The sequence below is a fragment of the Cricetulus griseus genome, chromosome 5, assembly GCF_003668045.3.
Source record: "Cricetulus griseus strain 17A/GY chromosome 5, alternate assembly CriGri-PICRH-1.0, whole genome shotgun sequence".
NCBI lineage: Eukaryota > Metazoa > Chordata > Mammalia > Rodentia > Cricetidae > Cricetulus > Cricetulus griseus.
In genome coordinates this window covers 136,847,905-136,869,775 of record NC_048598.1, presented here as the reverse complement: position 1 = coordinate 136,869,775, position 21,871 = coordinate 136,847,905, and positions in this window count along the sequence as shown.

Here is a 21,871-nt window from a genome sequence, read left to right as displayed (position 1 = left end):
CAGTCTTGCGCTTTTTCTTGAGCTAAAATACACCTTGCCACTGTTAGAGACCAAGGTAAGAAAGATTATGCCTTGCTATGCTCCTGCAGAGGTAGACACAGGATTCCATTAAAGATGTTGTTTAGGGTCCTGAGATGGCACAGCAGGTGAAGGCAGTTTCTCAGCAAGAGGCCCGCAGACCTGGCTTTCCTTGAGTAGAAGGAGAAAGCCTTACTTTATAAAGCTCTCTCCCTCTCCCTCTCCCCCCTCCCTCCTGCTCTCTTCTCCCCTCCTCGTCCTCCCCCTCCCTACTTTTCTTGACTAGCCCACTTTAAGGGAATTGGTCATTTTGCTATGAAAACAATAAATTATACACAAAGGTTTTGTGGGCAAAAACTGAGGCAGCTTGCTGAACTCACATATGAAAGTTGTTTTACAAAGGATCATGTAATCCTTACCAACTTCAATCCTAAAAGGAGACCTTGAGCCAGATGGAACCCTATTTCCAGAACTAACTGAAGAGATAGGGTGAAGATCTCTATTTGTGTCTATTTGAAGCTACCAGCATTTTACTTGGTATATGTGTGATAATTTGTTAACATGATAAACTCATTAACACACTAGATTGCAGGAGTGTGTTATCTACCAGGCACTTAGGGTATGAAATGTGCAGTTATTCCTATTTCTAATTCCAGCCAAGTTCCTGCTTCGGCTCAGTAGTTCCTACTTTTGTTAGTCAACTGCTTTAGTGACTATTCTTGTCACAATGAGGAGGGAGCCCCTAGGAGCCGTTTTTTGCTAGCCATCCGCCATGGCGGGTGGGTGAAAGACCCGAGCTAACATGGGGTTAGCTCGTTAAATTACAATAAAGCCTCGTGCAGTTTGCAGCAAGCTCTCGAATCCGCCTGGTGATTGGGGTGACCGAGAACGTGGCCTGGGACCCCGGATACCTGAGTTTTCCGGGGGTCTAACAGTAACTGCAAAGCAAGCACACCAGCCTTGTATAAGATACTTTCCTACTGATTTGCTTTTTAAAATGATTACAGAATTTGTGGTTCTTTCACTTTTCTCTTTTAGATTCATTTTCCACTTCTTTCTTTGGAGACTAATATGATTCGTTCACCTATTTAAAACTCAGAGACTGAGTTTTTTTGCTATAACCCAGGCCCGGTTTTAGTTGCTTTGGTCATAGGTACAATATTTTAGTGTGGAATAAGCAGTCACACAGTTAAGCATAATATGATAAGAGCTACAGTAGGGATAAGAAACAGTTATATGATGTAGCAGATGTAGGGGATTGTTGGGAGCCAAGAACGTTCTATTGGGAAGTGTTTTGGGGACCAAAAAACCTCTGGTTTCAGTAACTGGGAGCTCTACAATTGTATTGCAGCAGATGTTAGCTAATCTGCTATTGAATGGCATTGCCTCAGTGGAGAATGCCTCCTAGTTTGCATCTCTACAGAACTAAACATTTGAATAGGCCTGCACCAGGGCAGAGGGCTAGGTGGAATGACAAGTAATGACAGATAGTTAGGAGCTATTGGTCTACTGGTCTACTGGAGGAGAGTTGGTTGATTTAGATTACAGCCAGGAAAATGCTGAATAAAGGAGAGACTCTAGTTTTTTTGTTTTTTTTGTTTGTTTGTTTGTTTTTTCAGAACAGGGTTTCTCTGTGGCTTTGGAGGCTGTCCTGGAACTAGCTCTTGTAGACCAGGCTGGTCTCGAACTCACAGAGATCCGCCTGCCTCTGCCTCCGGAGTACTGGGATTAAAGGCGTACACCACCAACACCCGGCTGAGAGAGACTCTAGTTTTGCAGCATGGAACTGAGAGCTCTCTAAAGATGACAAGATGCCTGAGTCTGGTCTTTGTCACCATTGGGTTGCTAGGAGTTTCCAAGTCCACGCTCCCTGAATCAGGCTGAACCTTGTGGCTTCTGTGGTTTGAGGCTGAGACATGCCGGGCCAAGACAGTGGATAAAACTTCATAACAGTTATTCTTTTTTGTTGTTGTTGTTTTGGGTTTTGATCCCATGATATACCTACATCATTTACCTCTTCCCTCCACTGTCATCCTCCCGCTACATATATCCCTCCTTGATCTCTTTACAATTCGTGGTCTCTTTCTAAAATTAATCAGTTACATGCCTATGTAGTTTCCAGTATGCATTGGGGACTGTGTATGTATTTGTGTGTGTGTGTGTGTGTGTGTGTGTGTGTGTGTGTGTGTGTGTGTGTATGTATAGGCATGCACACACACATACACACATCCCTAAATATTCTAAATGCATTACTACAACTTTCTCAGTCTGTATATACATATGACTTGTATGTGTGTTTCCAGGGCTGACGATTTGGTATTGGATGATCAATTGGCATATTCTTCCTTGCGTAAGACTACTACTTCTGCTCTCAGATTTCCTTCATTGTAGTTCTTTGTCAAGGGTTAAATGCTCAAGAAATTTCCCTTTTCCATTTTAGCATGTATATTGGTGTGGTCACTTTGAGAAAGCACAACCAGAAAGATAATAGCGACTGTTTTTTTAAATATTAGAAGCAAGCTACCAGGGAGGCTAGTCAAGGGAAAGCCCATGTAGTGAAAACCCTTGAGTCAGAGACACACCATAGTTAAGCATCACATGAGAAAAGCTATAGTAAGGATAAGAAACAGTAATTAGTCAGAGGCTTATAAAGCCAGAACTTGTAAGGCTACATACTTTCCACCTTAGTCCAATTGGGGCAAGCATACATCCTGATGTACTTCCTGCCTAGGTGTGATCAATTACATCCTGTGCAGTTGGAGCAACCAAGTTTGTTTACAGAAGCAAAATCACAAGGCTTGTTACCTTACAAACACAACAAGCCAGTCCATATACAGTTAGCCATACCCAAGTCTCTCCATTATCGCTGCAGGCAGATGTCTCAAAGAACAGCATTATCTGTCCTTGAGCAAGTGGAATTTACAAATTAGACACATTTTTGTTTTATAGATCTTTTTTGTTTGTTTGTTTTGCTGTTGTTGTTTTTCAAGACAGGGTTTCTCTGTGCAGCCCTGGCTGTCCTGGAAGTTGCTCTGTAGATCAGGCTAGCCTTGAACTCACAAAGATCTGCCTGCCTCTGCCTCCTGAGTGATGGGATTAAAGGTGTGTTCCGACACTGCCAGGCTCATTTTATAGATCTCTTAAACACCATAATTGAAACTTAAAACCTAACTTTAGTCATGACAACATACAAGCAACTTGAGATGTTTTTAGAGACCATCATTTAGATAAAGCAGGACCTTCAATTTCTTTTCTTTTTTCTTTTTTTGGTTTTTCGAGACAGGGTTTCTCTGTGTAGCTTTGGAGCCTATCCTGACACTCTTTGCTCTGTAGACCAGGCAGGCCTCAAACTCACAGAGATCTGCCTGTCTCTGCCTCCCGAGTGCTGGGATAAAAGGCGTGTGCTACCAAGGCTAGGCAGTGAAGGGACCAGCCCCCCATTTCGGCAGCCATGACAGTAACACGTGCTCACCATGACCTTGTCTTAGTCACTAGAAGGTCAGATGCCTGCCTCGTGATAAGGAATCAATCAGAACTAAGCTGGTGACGCTATGCTTTACGAACCTGGGTGTACTTTACGGACAATCGCACAGCAATGACGCACAGAGAATAGCAACCACCCTGAGAGGGCCTATGGGCCATAACAACCAGTTGGCCAATCAACACAGGGCAAGCCCTCCAAGCCTGGAGGCACACCAATTGTGAGCCTGTGCATACCCATAGACACTCCCCTTATGCTGCCCTACAAGGTCACTCGGCAGCAGGTTAAAACTGTCTTTTGCGAGCCATCCACCATGGCGGGTGGGTGAAAGACCCGAGCTAACATGGGGTTAGCTCGTTAAAAAAACAATAAAGCATCATGTAGTTTGCAGCAAGCTCTCGAATCTGCCTGGTGATTGGGGTGACCATGGTTGTGGCCTGGGACCCCGGATACCTGAGTTTTCTGGGGTTCTAACAGGCAGGACCCTAAATTTCAATGTGGAAAGGAATTTCAGGAAAAGCCAATGTGAAAACAGGGTTGGAATTTATTTAAACAAATGTCTTTAAAAATACATAGATTTGATGGGCGTTGGTAGTGCATGCCTTTGATCCCAGCACTTGGGAGGCAGAGATAGGCAGATCTCTGTGAGTTTGAGGCCTGCCTGGTCTACAGAGCAGAATGCCAGCAGAGGTTCCAAAGCTATGTAGAGAAAGCCGGTCTCGAAAAACCAAAAACCAAACCAAACCAAACCAAACCAAAACAACAACAACAAAAACCCCCCAAACAACAACAACATAGATTTAAGCAGGGGTGGAGCAAAAACATAATTTAAAGGAAAGTGAGAGATGCCTGAGGACAGGGAGAACAGGAGTCTCCAACAGAACTTCATCTCACTGTCTTTACAATAGAGCTCTATAGGGTTCAGGTGACTCACTCTCAAACAGTTGCTAGGAGATTTAAGGGAGAGCACAGGATGGCTCACAGGTATGCCTGACAGGGTTGTAATTGATAAGGCAAATTCTTGATATAAGAAAACAGAATATCTTAATTCTAAACAAAAGTTAGTCATCTTGTTGAGATTCCCAGAAATTGCCTGGGGGAGGAGAAAAGCCATACTTGAGATCCTAGTCACCCTGGCCTTAGGCTTAGTTGTTATTCATACAGTGATTTTAGTCCTAACTATTCCATCTGTGTAGGCCACCCCCACAGCAGAAGTTGGTGGACTTCTTGATTCTCAGAGGGCTCTGAGAGGCTCCAGAGTGAGGGAACTCCTCCTTCTCCCTGCATCCTGAGAATTTTTGTGCTTTTCTATCTTGCCTGATGATGAAGTGCCAACTTTCAGTAAAGTAATAAATGCATGGTAACTCCAGGCAAAGCTTGTACAACTGTGCAGCTTGTGGACTTTATTGCTACCCGTTCAAAAGAACTGACTGCATTCTCTTACAGTGTTTTGCTGACTTATATGTCTTTGGGCTGGAGGGTCATTCCGGGCAGAGGGCATTGTTTTTTTCTTTGCTGTAATAAAGGGACCAGCTCCCCATTTTGGCAGCCATAACAGTCTAGCACGGGCTTGCCTGACCTTGCCTTGGTCACTAGGTCAGATGCCTGACTCGTGTTAAGGAACCAATCAGAAGTTAGCTAGTAGTGCTATGCTTTACGGCTCTGGGTGTGCTTTACGGACAAATGCACAGCAATGACAGGCAGAGCATAACAATTACCCTGGGAGGGCCTATGGGCCATAACAACCAGTTGCCCAATCAACACAGGGCAAACCTGGAGGCACACAAATCCTGAGCCTGTGTGTACCCCTAGATACTCCCCTTATGCTGCCCTATAAGATCTCTATGCCGTGGCTTTACTAGCCATCTACCATGGTAGATGGATGAAAGGCCAGAGCTAACATGGGATTAGCTTTCACCTCCACCTGGTGATTGGGGTCGATGTGGTTCTGGGCAGAGATCCTGGGGGCCTGAGCCTCTGGGGATCTTTCAGTAACAGTACTTATTCTAACTCTTGGAATAGAGCAGGAAATTGGGAGTTACTCATTGAATGAATTAGTTCCTATCACAGTGAAGTATGGTATTCCAACAAATACCCAGACTAAACCTCCAAGCTTGTTTCCTGATACATACCCAAAACTGAAAGGGAGTATCATGAGTTTCATGTATTTCAACATTTAGTTAATTAAATCAAAATCTTTACTTGGGTAATGACCTTCAATATTCAAATGCATCTAGGTAAACAAGGAAAATCGATCTCATAACTGAAGTCAGGCGAGTGACATGAAGATGGCATGGAATGTAGTCATTGTATCTTAAAAAATGAACATGATTTCATGGCGATTTCACCCAAGAAATGGCAATAGCAGTGGTTACCATAGAAATTCTGCACAAGACTGGACCAATCAACAGTCCATCTTGGGCGGGTAGAGCTCATGAGGCCCTGCCCCTCCCTGAGGAGTTATAGGCAGTGGATGGGTTGTGGGAAGAGGATTCCTATTCTTCAATGGGATAGACACTGGTCAATTGACCTTACTCAAGTAAAGGACACAAAAAACTAATTAAATTTAGTGGTACTTATGCAGACAGACATAAAGCAGGAGCTGGCCCTGTTGGAAAGAGAAAACTTGGCAGGAGGGGACTAAGAGAAAATGATTGGAAGGAGGGATGATCACAGTACATTATATACATACATGTATAAAATTATAAAATAAATAATTATATAATGTATTCATAATAAGATTGAAATGATTATCTATCTAATCCTCTTTTTAATCTAAACCATTACCAGGTTTGTTGTTGTTAACAGCCAAATTTTATCAACCTCCTGCTTTAATTGCGTTATTAGAGGTATTCTTGCAACAAATTAGTGGCTCTTTTATGCAGCTGCACTATTTCAGTCAGTTCATGTTTTGTGTCTTGTGATAAAATCCAGTTGTCTGGGAAATCAAGCTGGTGTAACTCGTTTGATAGTTCTTGTCTATGCAGGGACTCTAGGGTATATAGGGAATCCATAGTATTCTAGTGGAATTCTGGTTTTGATTGTGTTCTAAGTGCACATGGATATGTTCAGTGGGAGTGTAAACAAGAGCAAAGGGTCACAGATAAAAAAATACATGAGGAAAGCTGAGGTAACAATTTTGATACATGTAGTGTTTTCTTTAGATCACATCAACCTTTTACATGAGCTAGAGGAAAGGTATCATGGCTATTTTTCTTTCTAACCTGTATCTTTTTTAGTGATCTCAGCATAGAATGTACCTTTAGATGACAACAGCTCTGTAAACTTAAATTACATAATGTGTGCATCCTCAGCCATTGTGCAATCATTTCCCTAAGCATCATAAATTTTTAGCTTCAGGCAAAGATGTAGATGTCATCTTTCTGTTCCTGTGTGTTTTATTTGTTCGTTTATTCATTTTCACTTAAGGCAAGTTCCATATTTTAATACATGTGCAGTATATTTAATGGCACTAATGAAAAACAATGATTGGGACTTCTTTTAACCTTCTCTTTATCATCCAAAAGAGTATTTAATAACATTTCAATTTTATTTTATTAATTTTATTTATAAAATGTTAAGATATTTATGTACATCAAGAAACAACAAGCAACTAAAGACAGAAAATTACTTTGTGAAAAATTGACAAGCAGGCTGGGTGGTGCTAGCACACGCCTTTAATTCCACCATTCAGGAGTCAGAGGCAGGCAGATCTCTGTGAGTTCTAGGTCAGCCTGGTTTACAAAGTGAATTCCAGTACAACCAGGACCACACACAGAGAAACCCTGTCTTGGAAAAAAAAGAGAAAGAAAGAAGGAAACAAAGAAAGAAAGAAAGAAAGAAAGAAAGAAAGAAAGAAAGAAAAGGAAAATCAACAAGCAAGGAACACACATTTATCATGATGAAACTTTTTCTAAGAAAGAATATGGTGTATACTCTAAGTTGTTCTTGTCCACAGGACATTTAATCTAAAATGATTAATAAAACTTTAAAAATTGAATGTCTAGGCTGAAATTTTTCAATGCATATAAATGACATCTTTAAAGTATAAAATAAGACCATAGAAAATGTGTTAAATTTATTAGCAAACACAGTTTTAGTTGACTGTATGCTTAAAAAGAGAGTATGTAAATATTTTTCTTTGTACAGCAAAGTCTAAATTAGAATAGAACTTTGCACAAGAACTTTAGTAAGAGGTTGTGAGGCATGGAATTTCTACATGCATTTTTTTTATCACTAGTACAATTTATTTTTTTAGTAGAGAAAAAGGAAAATACTAATACCCTAATAAGGTCAGATCTTTACTTAGAGAGACTATATATAATTAGTGAATAATTTCTCTGAATTATAATACAAATCGAGAAAATACAGGGCATCAGAAATTACATTAAAAAACAGATTAAAGAAGTACCTTTTTATATTGATGTGTTCAAAGCCTGAAGTGATGCTTTTGATGCATTTTGAGAGTGTGGATGTTTGCAGAGAAGCAATTTCTTCACACCTCACCTCTCAGCACCTATTTAGACCACAGTAGTTTTAAGAGATGTAGTCACACATAGAGAATTCTGGTGGATTATCTTGCTTTAGTCAGTCATTCAGTAATCTAAGCAAAAACCAAACCAAATAAACCCCACAATTTTACATGCAGCTCTCTCTAAAACAGAGTGCTTGTCTTTCTCTAATAGGATAAGAAAAAGGAAGCGATGACCCTGAAGGACATCTGTTAGATCTGAACTGTATTTCTGATTTTATTATTACCAAAAAACTTCATAGTTAAGATGTGAACTGTTTAAATACAGTCACTGTAATCAAATAGAGTGAATGTATTTTGTGACTACGGGGTTGTATTATTAGTGAATAGCAATAATAGATTCTTGAGAGAATTTCAGAACTATATGAAAAAGTTTAATTGTGTCAGGGTCAGGGCTTCTCAAACATGGAATCCATGGCCAGGAAGAAAAGTTAGAGGCAAAGTTATTGGAGAGACACTTTTGGGGGGATTGTGAGAGTGATTGAATCTTGAGGACTAGAACTAATTAATGAGCACTGGTGGTGTTAAAATGGAAGAAAATATCAGGAAGTGGTGGAAATTGTCAAAGGTGGGGGCAGATTGGAGGAAGTAGATCAGTGGACTCTTGCTCTAACTCAGGGTATTCTGCCTTTAAGTCCTTTCTATTGCTCTTCTTGATTGCAATGAGATGAGCGCTTCTATGCTCCACTGTGCACCTCCATCATCACCTGTCTCATCGTGGGCCCAAAGATAGTGTCACCAGTCATCCTTGTAGTGAAACTTGGAGCCAATCAATAATCCTTTAAATTGATTCACTCAGGCATTTGTGTGACGAAAAGTGACTAAAACAACCAGAAAACTATTTTAGAATCCATCCAACTGGTAACAAAAATCACTGTGGTTAAAAGAAGCTGATTTTGATGCAAACAGTCAAGAAGTAAGTGATTCCTGTTTTCATCCAGCCTTCATCCTTCTGAAACAGAGACAACTGCCAACAAAAAGCAAATAAATAATGAGCCAGGAACCTGTTTCCCATTAATAGCAAAGCATTACCAAGAAAAAGCCCAGTGTCATTCATTCATAGTTGTCTTTGAAAGCACCAATTTTTAGAGGTGTCATAGCCAAAGAATACATTGGTAGCTTTCTAGCATTAGGTAACTCTGAAATGTATGTTATCATTAACAAGGTTTCTCTGTGAGCAATCAAAGTTCACTTTCCCACCCACCCCAAAAAAATGCCTGAAACTTTCAACTTCGGCTTGCAAATGTTTAATGCATGATCAAAATAAGACAGAAGGAATTGTGACTCTGTCTTCATGTTGTGTTTACTTCTTTTCTGTCTTAATCCTCCCGCATGAAAACGGTTTATCTTTTATAATTCTTCTGTCAAGATTGCAATACAATGGTAATTTGGCCCTTTCTGTCCAAGACTGTAATGCAAGGTTATTGTGGCACATTTCTTGTTGGACCTAGTATGTGTTACTTCCATGCTACCTTTGTGCTTTCATGACAACGTAGCCTATTCATTCATAAGGTCCAGACCAAGTAAATCATGAGGCCATGCATTTATGAAAGAACCTGATACTAGCCACAAGAGTAACTTTGTACTTCTTGGGTTAAATCACCTGTCTTTTAACTAAATTGACTATTTGTTAACATTCAAACTTGGAGGTCAGAATGTTTATACAGAAAAAAAAATCTTTCAATACTATGTCAGGGACCAGTGAATAATTATCAAACTTTAGCCTTCTACAGAAATCAATAACATTTTGTTATTCCCTTTGTTGAGCATGTGGCTTGATCACCCCTTTGGTTCTGCACTGGCTTTCTTCAGCTTGTCAGAAGTCTCAATAAATAAAAAAGCCTTGTCTGATGCTGGGCGTTGATGGCACATGCCTTTAATCCCAGCACTCGGGAGGCATAAGCAGGTGGATCTCTGTGAGTTTGAGACCATCCTGGTCTACAAGACCTAGTTCCAGGACAGCCTCCAAGCCACAGGGAAACCCTGTCTTGAAAAACCAAAAAAAAAAAAAAAAGCCTTGTCTGTTTTGTGCATGACATATGGATTTTTCTGCTCTCTATTCTTTGCATGCCATAAGACCCCATAATCTGCTACTAAGTGATGATTTTTCTCTTTAACTTGCCCATCCATAGTTCCAGAACGACTTTTACATTTCCAAATATCCCTTTATCACAATGCCCTGACTTAGGAAGAGAACGACTTTATGTATAATTTTAAAGGAAGATGAGAAACCTGTGAAAAAATGTTCCAATATATCTATTTTCAAATCTCATCAGTCAACATTATGTGATGTAGCAAGTCTAAGTAATGGGGGTGTGACAATTGAGAGTATCTAAGGAAGAATTTCTTACCTAGGCCAACAATACAGCGAAACTCAAGAAATGGAGAACACAGGTGTATATCCAGCAGCGCAGACTGAAGGCACACTACTACTGAACTATGCCACAGTCCTAGAAATGCTAATAGAGTATCTTCTAGAGTTTAAAAACGAGTCCCGAGAGTGCAAGGATTTGCTTTTGAAGTGCTGCCGTTTGTGCAAATCCTGCTTGGTGACATTTTAGAGAGTATCTGTATAGCTGCATAGTCTGGTTCTCTACAAAACACCACAACAAATGAAAGCTGTACTTTTACAGATTATTGAAACATTTTATTTAAACCCAGCATGCGAAATAGACAATAAGGTAAACAACATGGAGACAGACTGAAAGGCATCTGCTGTGAATCAAAGGAACCTGAAAGAGTGCAAGTGTTAGGAAACAACTGTAGGAATAAGCGTGACACATTTCATCTCTCATTCGCAATAACCTGGTTAACAATGTGGCCCGTCTTCACATAAGAAAGGCTTATATGGGGCATTGAACTGTGTGACTTTCTAAGTGAGTCAAGGATTTTGAAGCATTTTCCAATTCTTTCTTTTGTCTTTGATGGTTTTTATTATAAGACTAAATATACTGAATATGGTTCAGGAATAATTGGTGTAATTACATGAGTCCTGAAGAGACACACTCATGCCTGCTTCCCATTGTACTTTTCTCATGTTTTAGAGATATATCCTTTGTTTCTCTTTCAGTGGTCATTGTTGTAAGCCTTAATAGTTACAATGAATAATCCATTTTTCTGTTTTACTTGATTAAACCATTAAATTAGCCGTAATTCTGTTTAATGTATTATGATAAAATTATGTTCTCCCAAATGTAATCTCCAACAGAACAGAAAATAAATTTCATTCTTTATCTTATTCCCTACATATATTTTAGTAGGTACTAAATATTTTTAAATTAAAGTGAGCTATAAAACCTGCCATTTTCTGTTAACTGCCATTCTGAAGTCCCAACAGGAATGTTAGGCCGATTCAGCTTTACTGTAGGGAGAGCAAACAGCACATAGTCTAATACCCTTCTAGTCCACACGTAGCAAATCCTCTTAAATGTCTGGAAAAATAGCAGTGATGTGTTTTCAGATATTCCTTATTGACTGAGTGACTAGCCTGTGGTAGTGTTATCAATTGTTGCCTTGGTTTTAGACAATTCATAAACCTTTCGGGGGCCTGCCATCAAACTTTTCGTTAAGCCCCTGACATTCATATGCCTTCATTTCTCATAGGACCCTGCTGATGGTTCTGTAATGGTGAGCCACTAGCAGGAAGCTATTCCCCACACAGAGAAGAATGAAAGTCATTTCACTGTTTGCTCAGTGTGTGTGTGGGAGTGTGTTTCTCTAAGTAGCCAGGGTGTGGCTTACCAGCCAGCCCTTCTACTATCATCACTGTGGGTATAAGCCCAAATGCTTGAACTTCAATTGCTGGCATGCCCATTATTACAAAATGTCACCAGGCCTGATCTGCATACATTGTACAACTGATGAACCTCAAAGGGGAAGTTAGTCTCCAGCTTGTGGAATATTGAAAAATTTATACTGATTTAAGCTGATTTATACAAAAGGGAAAATGAATTTATTTCAAGTGGTTTTTTGGAATTTTTCACTCTTTATTGCCCCTGAGAGGGATTGGGTATAAGAAACAAGCAGCTTAGTGTCAATTCATGAAACATAGCAAGTTTCTCTACCTTTCAAAACCACCATACTTTTACTGCCTTGTATTGATGATTTTTTTAACAATGCTTACAATTTTTTAAAAAATTAATGCAAGGAATAATTAATTCACTTGACTCCGCCATAACTTTCCATTAAAATGGGGCTCCCTTCTCTCTCAGTTTCTCTAGCCTGAGAAATTTCATTCTAGAACATGTTTAATATGTCAATTTTTTTCCCCCGAAACAGGGTTTCTCTGTATTACTTTAGAGGTTGTCCTGGAACTCTCTTTGTAGACCAGGCTGGCCTTGAACTCACAGAGATCTGCCTGCCTCTGCCTCTGGAGTGCTGGAATTAAAGGCATATGCCACCAACACCTGGCTATATGTCAAATTTTAAAAACTATTTCTAATTAAACTAATACTTACTTTTGTGACCAACTTGTTCTCTGTGATAAAACAAAATAATCCCAGGCTACCAGTGAGAGGTGCCATTCCCTGGGTTTGAAACATGAACTGCAGAAAAAGGAGAAAGCATGTGAGCATGAGCATTTAACAGTCTCTACTTCCTGACTGAAGACGCTGTGTAACCAGGGTGCTCAAGACTTCCTGATTTGGTCTACAGAACCCTTGAATTGTGAACCAAAATAAATCCTTTTTTCCTTCAAGTTGCCTTTGTCAGGGCATGTTACCACAGCAACAGGAAAGGTAGATAAGGCAGCTGGAATACCTAATGCCTTGTAGATTAATTAGCTCAAGGTGTCAGAGAGGTGTCACAAATGGTTTTGATCCCTGTGATTTACCCAGTTACTAAGATAGAAAAAAAATACTATTCAATAACAAAGTATATAAACTACATAGTTTGGTGAAGAAATGCAAGAAAATTATAACATCATATGTAAGCTAGTGCTTTATCTTTTGACATGCTCAGGAGTTTGGATTTAAATTGCTATAATGAAATATTAATTGATCCGGGTTTCATACAGAAGAGTGGTATAACCTAGTTCATGTTTTGAGAATTATCCATTGTCAGATGGATGGGAGCTGGACAAAAAAAGAGAAGGATCACCCAAAAAAATGGATGTTTAGAAAGCAGGGTCACCCTCAACCTAGAAGATTATAACTTACCAACTCTCTTGTCAGAAATGGACTTGAAATAATGAATAAAATACATTAAGCACCTTAAGAAATAATGGTAGATGTTTTGGAATTGAGGTATGGGGCATAAATTGCTCCTACAAGCAATTGTGGTTCACTACAGGAATGAGAAGAAAGAGAGTAGTTAGATTTTTAAAAATGTCCTAGTACAGATAAAGGTTGAACTGTCTTAGTTCTTGAATGGGATTTAAACAGAGAACTAACTGTTAGAAGTCTGTCACTTATGGCAGAATGGCATAGCAAATATTCCTGAACAGGGAATAAAATTATTCCGGGTTTCCGAAATATAAGTAGAAAGAGCAAAACTTAGAAAAGTAGACAATGAAACCTTTCTATCTCAGTCTGTTTCACAATGTTTACCTTGTTCATGATCAGGTGTTTTCATCTATTCAGCTGCTGGTGAGAGTCAAAGTCTTCTCCTGGTCGGTAGGAAAGCAGAATAGGAAAATGTATCTATGTGTAGAACAGAGATGGGACAAAGGAACTGTCTCACATTATAGCAACCCAATCTCCCTCTACTACGGTATTAACCCAGTGTCACCAGAAAGATATCCAGGCCAAAGGTTCCACTTCCTAACACTACTTCTTTGCACCATTTGGAAGGAGATTAATTGTTTCCACATTAAGACAACCAGGAACTAGGAACAGACTTTCTTTCTATTATATTTGTCAATTTGAAGAAAAATTTTGCTAAGTTACCCTATTTCACCATGAATACTTTCTGAGGTCCCGGCTTTGAATTTGTGTCCCTCCTGTTGCAGAGCCCCAGGTAGGTGGGATAGGCAATGTACGTCACCATGGCCAACTAGATCTGTGTTCTTATGAATCAAATGTTGTTATCTTCCCAAAACAGTTGTAGACATACCCAGAAACGTTGTTTTATCAGCCACCTTGATATGATGTAACCCAGTGAAGTTGATACATAAACGAACTATCCAGGCAAGGCCTGCCTCTTTGCTTGTAGTACTAACCTTTGGAAGGCATCTATCTCAGTTGTAAACATTCCAGTCATTCTGCAGAACACCCATGTGTAACACAGACTATGGCTTTCTCACAAACGGAAAGTCTCTGAACCCACTTTGTAAAAGTAGTTTGAGATCACCAAGGTCACAGGCATCTTTGTGCTACCTGACGGGAACTGCGTTTCCTCTTCCATCACACTTCCTCCTCAATCGCAGGCACAGGTTCTAGAAGAAAGCAAGACATGCCTGGGTATCAAAGTGACAAATTTTCCCAGTCATATTTATGTTTTTCACCCTGGTCCATGGGTGATGGCACTGTGGGTGAAGCTTGGATGAGTGCAGACTTACTGGGAACAGGCTTTGAGATGGCAAATCCTCACCTACATCCAATTTGTTCTCTCTGTTTTATGCCTGCAGTTGCAATTATGTCTGAGTAGACAGACAAAAAGCATCACTCCTTGTACCGTTTAAAACTTTTAATTTCATTTCATGCTGCCTTTCCTCCCTGGAGTGATTTTCTTTACTGGATACCTATAATTACGAATTGTTATAAACAATTATACCAGGAACTACTAAGTATGTATGCAGATTGAGGTTTTCTCTTAGCTTGATCAGTCTTACCCTGTAACATTCTCCTTGTCCTGTAGATGAGCACAATTGCAATGTTTTGATTTAATTCTTCAAAGTCATATAGAAATAGGAGATAGAAGTTAATTTTGGGGGGATTATAATTACATTTCCATTTTCCCTCCTTTCTCTCCAAACCCTCCTTGTTGTCTTTAAGACTTATGTCATTTTTTCTGTGATTGTTGTTACACATGTGTCTGTGTATGCGTGCCTATGTGTGCATACACATATATGTGTATATTCCTAAATACTTTCCTGAATCTGCTCAGTCTGTGCTATGTTACTGTATGTATATATTTTCAGGACTGACCATTTGGTACTGAATAACCACTTGGTGTGCTCTTCCCAAGGGAAGACTGTTGCTCCTGCTCACAGTATTTTTAGTTGCTTGTAGTTTTATTTTTTCCCTAGGGTAGAATATTTTTAAACTCTTGACTGTCTGATTTTCTAGCCTGTAGGTAAAACACCAAATGCCAACCTTAGGTAAATATCCCTCCCCATAAATTCCTTTGCATCCATTTCACCAAGTTCAGGGATTTGAATGAAAAAAATGTCCCACATAGTCTCAGACATGGATTCCTGGTCCATGGGTGATGGCACTGTGGGTGAAGCTTGGATGAGTGCAGACTTACTGGGAACAGGCTTTGAGATGGCAAATCCTCACCTACATCCAATTTGTTCTCTCTGTTTTATGCCTGCAGTTGCAATGTGAGCACTCAGCTTCTTCCTGTTTGTTTTGGTTTTCTTTCCTGCTAGGATTGACTGATTCCCTGCTTATATGTCAATATCATGATCCTCAACGCAGCCAGATTAGCAGCCAGCTAATATCTTTGAGAGATGATTCAGGTTACAAGGGCAGAAGTTGGGTGAATATGATTAGTGTCCTTACATAGCAGTCCTCTGAAATCTGCCTTGCCAATCAAAGGGAATATGCAGCAAAATGACAGCCATCTCTGAAGCAGGAAGCAGTCCCTAGCTGGGCACCATGTCTTCTTGTTTGATCTAGAATGTCCAACCTGCAGAAGGATGAAAATGAAATTCCTTTACATGGAAACCATCTAGATTGTGGTATTTTGGGGTAGAAGATGAAGCTGTCTGAAATGCTCCTCCCCTGTCTTTTCCACTTCAGCATTGAGCAGGTGAAGGTTATTCTAGTTTTGTTTGTCTTCAGAAAACAATTTGCCTATTTGTGGAAGTCTTACCCTAGTTCCCAAAAGTGTACTTGTACAATATTTGCTTATATGCAAAGATTAGAACACAAACATTGGTTTCAGGGGTATAATCAAAGTATAGCTAAAATCTATAATCTTATAAATATTTGGTTGCACTAATGATTGGAAGCCATTGGTTATTAAAAATAACATTGCCTTCCTAAAAAGTTATATTCATGTGAACAAAGTACACAGTAGGCATTTATAGAACAGATGTTTTATTTGAACAATTTTATTAAATATAAGCCTTGAAAGTTAGACTTGTATGAAATTTATGGACTCAAATTCATAGGTTTTCATGTTTCATATAAAAACATATTGACTCTATTAGAGGTACAAAACCACTCACGAAACTGACAGCTGAATGAGAACCAAGAAGCATTCTTTTTGTAAAGCTGTGTCCTCTCTGAAAGAGTTAGAGATCAAGCTAAGACTGGTTTTTCCAGGTGTTATATATTCAGGTAAGGAGAACATTAAACTTTACACTGAGATCCCTGAGAGCCAGGGAAAATACTCATGAGATATTCCATTTAATGGGTATTTCAGCTTTGACTCTATGTATACTTTACAAGTATACTTTGTAGGTCTCCTAAATTTTCGTTCCTTTCCCTTTCGGTGACTGTGTAGTGCATTAGTTGAAGTAAATTCTGTGATGTCAGCTGGTTGTAAAATGGATCAATTTTATGAGAAACCAGTCGCCACAATTTGTATTTTAGATCCCTGCTAACTTAACCATTAATATGCCTACATGTCTTTCCTATGGTTTCACTAGTTGTCTTAGGTTTAAAACTGTGTATTAGAGTTACAAGGATAGAAAGTATATAATAACAGGAAGAAACTTATTTCAGAACAAAATTATATCTATTATCATGCCATGATTATAAACAAAGAAATTAAGGAGTCAAAACTGCATGCATGTATGTATGCACACATGCACACACACACACACACACACACACACACACACACACACACACACGCACACACACACACATACACGCACACATACACACACACACACTCTCTCTGCTGGTCTTTACTGTCATTTCTTTCCTCAAGACATAGAGAAACTTGAATAATTGAACATGTCTGAATACTGTCATTAATAAACAATGAAAATTAAAAGCTACTTCAATAAAATGTAATTTTTTACTCTTAATTGCTATGTTCCTGAAAAATAGACTATTACTGAGGCCTTAAAAATCTTTTTTCCTAGAAATTTTGGTTATAGTGTTACCTTTTAAAAATTGGTTTTGAGCTAAAGTACTTGAAAATGATTTCAAGGAAAAACGTGATAATATAATACTTGAAAATAGGCCCTTCAAGAAAATTACGTATCAGTCCATACCATTACCATTATACACTCTTCAAATTAACTGGCATTTTCTAGTAAGGGATAAGTGATGCTTGAATTACTATTAAGTCAGAACTTAAAGGGGCTGACTCTGGTCTTCTAGTATATAAAGGAGCATGTGTGCATGTGACTTATACTTTCTATGTCCAAATGACATCAGTGTGATAATAGTCTGTGGTCTTCTAGATGAATACTTTACATGAAATTCTTATAATTACTTAAATGATTTTGTTTCTTTTCAATATAACAGTTTAATTAGTAAGCTGAATAATAAATATTCATTTATCCTGGCAAATTTAACAGTCAGTTACCAGTACATTTTTAGGGACAAAAAATATTAGGGAGCAATCATTCCTAAATCATTATTTTAAAAAAAGAGTTAGCAGCTGGGCAGTGATGGCACACACCTTCAATCTCAGCACTTGGGAGGCAGACATAGTTGGATAGCTGTGAGTTCAAGGCCAGCCTGGTTTACTGAGCATGTTCCAGGACAGCCTCCAAAGCTAGAGAGAAACCCTGTCTCAAAAAAAAAACAAAAAACAGAAAGAGAGAGAGAGAGAGAGAGAGAGAGAGAGAGAGAGAGAGACTGAGTAATATTCATAGTTAGACAAATAGTATTTTGTAATAATTACACAAATATGTGCAACCCACAACCAACCTCCAAGATCCCTTCTCAGTGGAGCTAGAAATGCTATGATTGATATACTGATCCTTTTTGTAGGGGACTTTATGTGTTACTGTGTTGCAGAAGTAGGATTTGCATGGAACATTAACCAATCAATACTTGCCCACTCGACTGATAAATTTCATTTACCTGCTTTATTATGATATAATTGACAGAAAATATAAATTATATACACTTAGAGTACACAATATGATGCATTAATACAAGAATACATTGTTGTCTTAGTTGGAGTGTCTGTTGCTGTGATAAAACACCTTGACCTAAAGCTTCTTGGGTAGGAAATGGTTTATGTCATCTTACAGCTTGTAGCCCATCATCCAGGGAAGTCAGGACAGAAACGTAGAGGCAGGAACTTATGGTTCCTTATGGCTTCCTCACTTTGCTTCTTATAGCATTTAGGACTACCAGCCAAGGGGCGGCATCACCCATAATGAGTTGAGCCTTCCCCCAGAAAACACTAATTAAGAAAATGTACCGCAAGCTTGCCTACAGTCCAGTCTAGGGAGGGATTCTCCATTGAGGGCTCTTCCTTTCAGATGACTCTAGCTAGAATAAAGTTAACATAAAACAAACCAGGACAGTGGTGAAAAGAGCCTATCAAGCTTGTCAGCACATTCATTACCTTGCATATTTATGGTTTGAGTGGGTGATGTGGGGAACACAATGAAAACTCTCTCATTAATTTTGAAGTCTTTCAAGCTATGCTATTAACTGTAATCATGCAGTTCAGCGGAGCTCTTGAACTTATTTGTCCTGTCCAAATGCAACTTTAGTACACATTGGCAAGCTTTTTATTGAGATCGGGGAGAGTATCAAGCTATGTTTGCCAAGAGAAACATTTCTGGTTAACATTTTGCCAAGAGGAACTACAGTCAACTCGTGTTCTTCTCCTCTGATTTAAAATTATGATTTTGCATGAAGAAATTTCCAATCCTAGAGCCTTGTATCACCCTGACTTTACCCTTGCAAACATGAGTGAAACTCCAAGTGCTTTACCCACAGGAAAATGCTCTTGATCCTCAGACTGTTACGTGGTAGGCTCTTAGATGCGTGGCTAGGAATATCAGGACCCATGAGTTTGCTGTTAGGAGGTCCTGGTGGTGTCTATCACCTTTATCTCCATAGGGCGACACTTAGACAAGATGGTTTCTCAGTGCTATGGGGTCAGTGTTGTTCTTTATAGGTCGTTGCGCATTTCATTTCATTTCTGAACAGTAAATTGGGACTAGTGAGACAGCTTAGTTGGTAAAGTGCTTACTGTGCAAGCATGAATATTTCAGTTTGGTCTTCGGACCCATATAAAAATCCAGGTGTAGTCGGGTGGTGGTGGCACACGCCTTTAATCCCAGTACTCGGGAGGCAGAGGCAGATGGATCTTTGTGAGTTCGAGTCCAACCTGGTCTACAAAGCTACCCAGAAAAACCCTGTCTTGAAAAACCAAACCAAAACAAAAAAATAAAAATCCAGGTGTGAGGGTGCAATCTTGTCATCCCAGTTCTGAGGAGTTGGGGACAGTTGAATGACTTCTGAAGAATGACACTCGAGGAACTTTTGCTTCTATGTGCATGCATGCAAGTTTAAAGTATTTTTGTAAAGCCTTAAGTACAAAGTAAGGAAAACAATATTTTTTTTTATATTAACCTTTGCTTCCACATGAAACATTCTGGTTACAAAAGAATTAATTTATCATACTATTCCAATGCTAGAATCTGAGATTTTTTCAATTTAAATATATATACCCTGTCAACTTTGTGAACATGAATATGAGTTGTCAGACTGATGAGTGTGGCTACACCTAGTGTATACATTGTGTTCTTTAGGCAGGGAGGAAACTAAAGGCAACTTAATTCTCTGATATATAACATACACTAAGTTAACTAGATAGTCTCTTGCAATATCAAACAATTAGGATTATGTTTTTCTTTAAAGCAATATTACTTGAAACTATTAAGACTAATCTGGAATGCTTTTAATAATTATTTTAAACTTTTGTAGTTTAAATATCAAGTACAATGAAGTTATTTAATTTTAATATATAATTTATTTTAATTTTATGTGCATTGGTGTTTCGCCTGCATGTATGCATGCATTCATGTGTGTATGCATGTATGTATGTGTGGAGGTGTCAGAATCCCTGGAACTAGAGTGACAGATAGGTATGAGCTGTGATTTGGGTGCTGGGTATTGAACCCAGGTACTCTGGAATAGCAGCAGCCACTGCTCTTAACTGCTGAGCTGTCTCTTCAGTCCCAATTAGTTATTTATTACTAATTATTACACCAAATGATTCTATAAAATACCTTGATTGAAATTTGTGATAGTGAACTGATTGCTTCTCTGTTTAAGGAACATTAAATATTTATGTTAGAATTTATTTCCTTGTTTACTTAATAAAGTCTTCATGAATTCTTGTTTTAAGGGTTCATTGTGTTGTTTCTAACTATGTGTACCCATGTGTGTTTCTGTGCATGTGACTTCTGATCCCTTGGAAACCAGAGGTGTTAGGTTTCCCTGTAGCTGGAGTTTTATATCGTTTTGTGCCACTAGACTTGGGTACTTGGAATTAAACTAAAGTCCTCCATGAGAGCCCCATGTACTCTGAACTACTAAGCCTTCTTTCCAGCCCTTATATATTATATAAGTATTATATGTTATATAATACTTAAGATCAGAAATTATTCCACTCTTATGCAACACATAGACATGATCTAAGGCAAAAAAGCAAACTAAGTGAAAAAGGGCTAATTTTCAATGTTTTACAGTAATCAAGAACAGAGCTTAGCAAATTTTTCCTGTTAGAGCAAAATAACAAACACTTTGTGCCTCTTATGCAGTGGGGCAAGCACTCATCTCAGATACTATAGTGAGGAAGTGGCCTTAGATAAAGAAAAAGGCTTGAGATAGCTCTTTCAACAGAGTTATTAACAAAACCAAGCATTGGAGCCTCAAGTGACCAATCACCTACTTTGCCTACTCCTTTCTTCCATTATTTGAATTTAATTACAAGGTTAATTACACTTTATCCTTTTTCCCTTTAAAATACATGGGGATTTCCTGGGCTTATGATTACCTCCAAAGTAGAACTCTATAGTCAGCTATATAGAACGGGGAAAGAAGATTCTGTAAGACCTGTGTTTTCATTTGCTCTCTTTGTTTTGTTTTCGTTTGTTTGACAGTTTTGGGATTTGAACCTTGGTCCTTGTCCTTGATAGACAAGAGCTCTGCTACCACCTTGTTATATCTTCAGCCTTCTTAAACCTGTATTTTCATATTTCATTCTTTTCTGGGAAGAGTATGTGGACAAGATATTATAGTCCATATTTGATTAGCTTAAACTTTAAACATTAAAACTATTTTAATTTAGTTTATTATGATACGTGAAATAATATACTTTACAAATAGAGAGCCAGCTACCAACTAAAAATGATGCAGATTTATGAAGCTCTATTAGTGAATGAAACAGTGCTGGAAGTCCTGATGCTCAGTTTTGAACACCTAGCTTATGTTTCAATCTACCATTTATCAGCTACCCTCAGGGCATATTTTCTGCTCCTTTACAAGACACTGACATCATTCTTACAGACTAACTTGTAAAATTGAGTGTTTGTGTGAATAGAAACAGGTTTCATTCCATGTTAATTCATGCTTTCTTTTAAGAAATGATTTGGGCTTTTAATCTCCTGCTCCAAGTATTCAGCTCTTCACTCAGGCTGGTCAAAATTTGAGTATTGCCTGTGTCTGCAGAAGCTTAGAAAACCATTCAGCTTGTTTCTCGAAATTCTTTTCATGGCTTCACTGCTTTGCACCCTGTGTTCA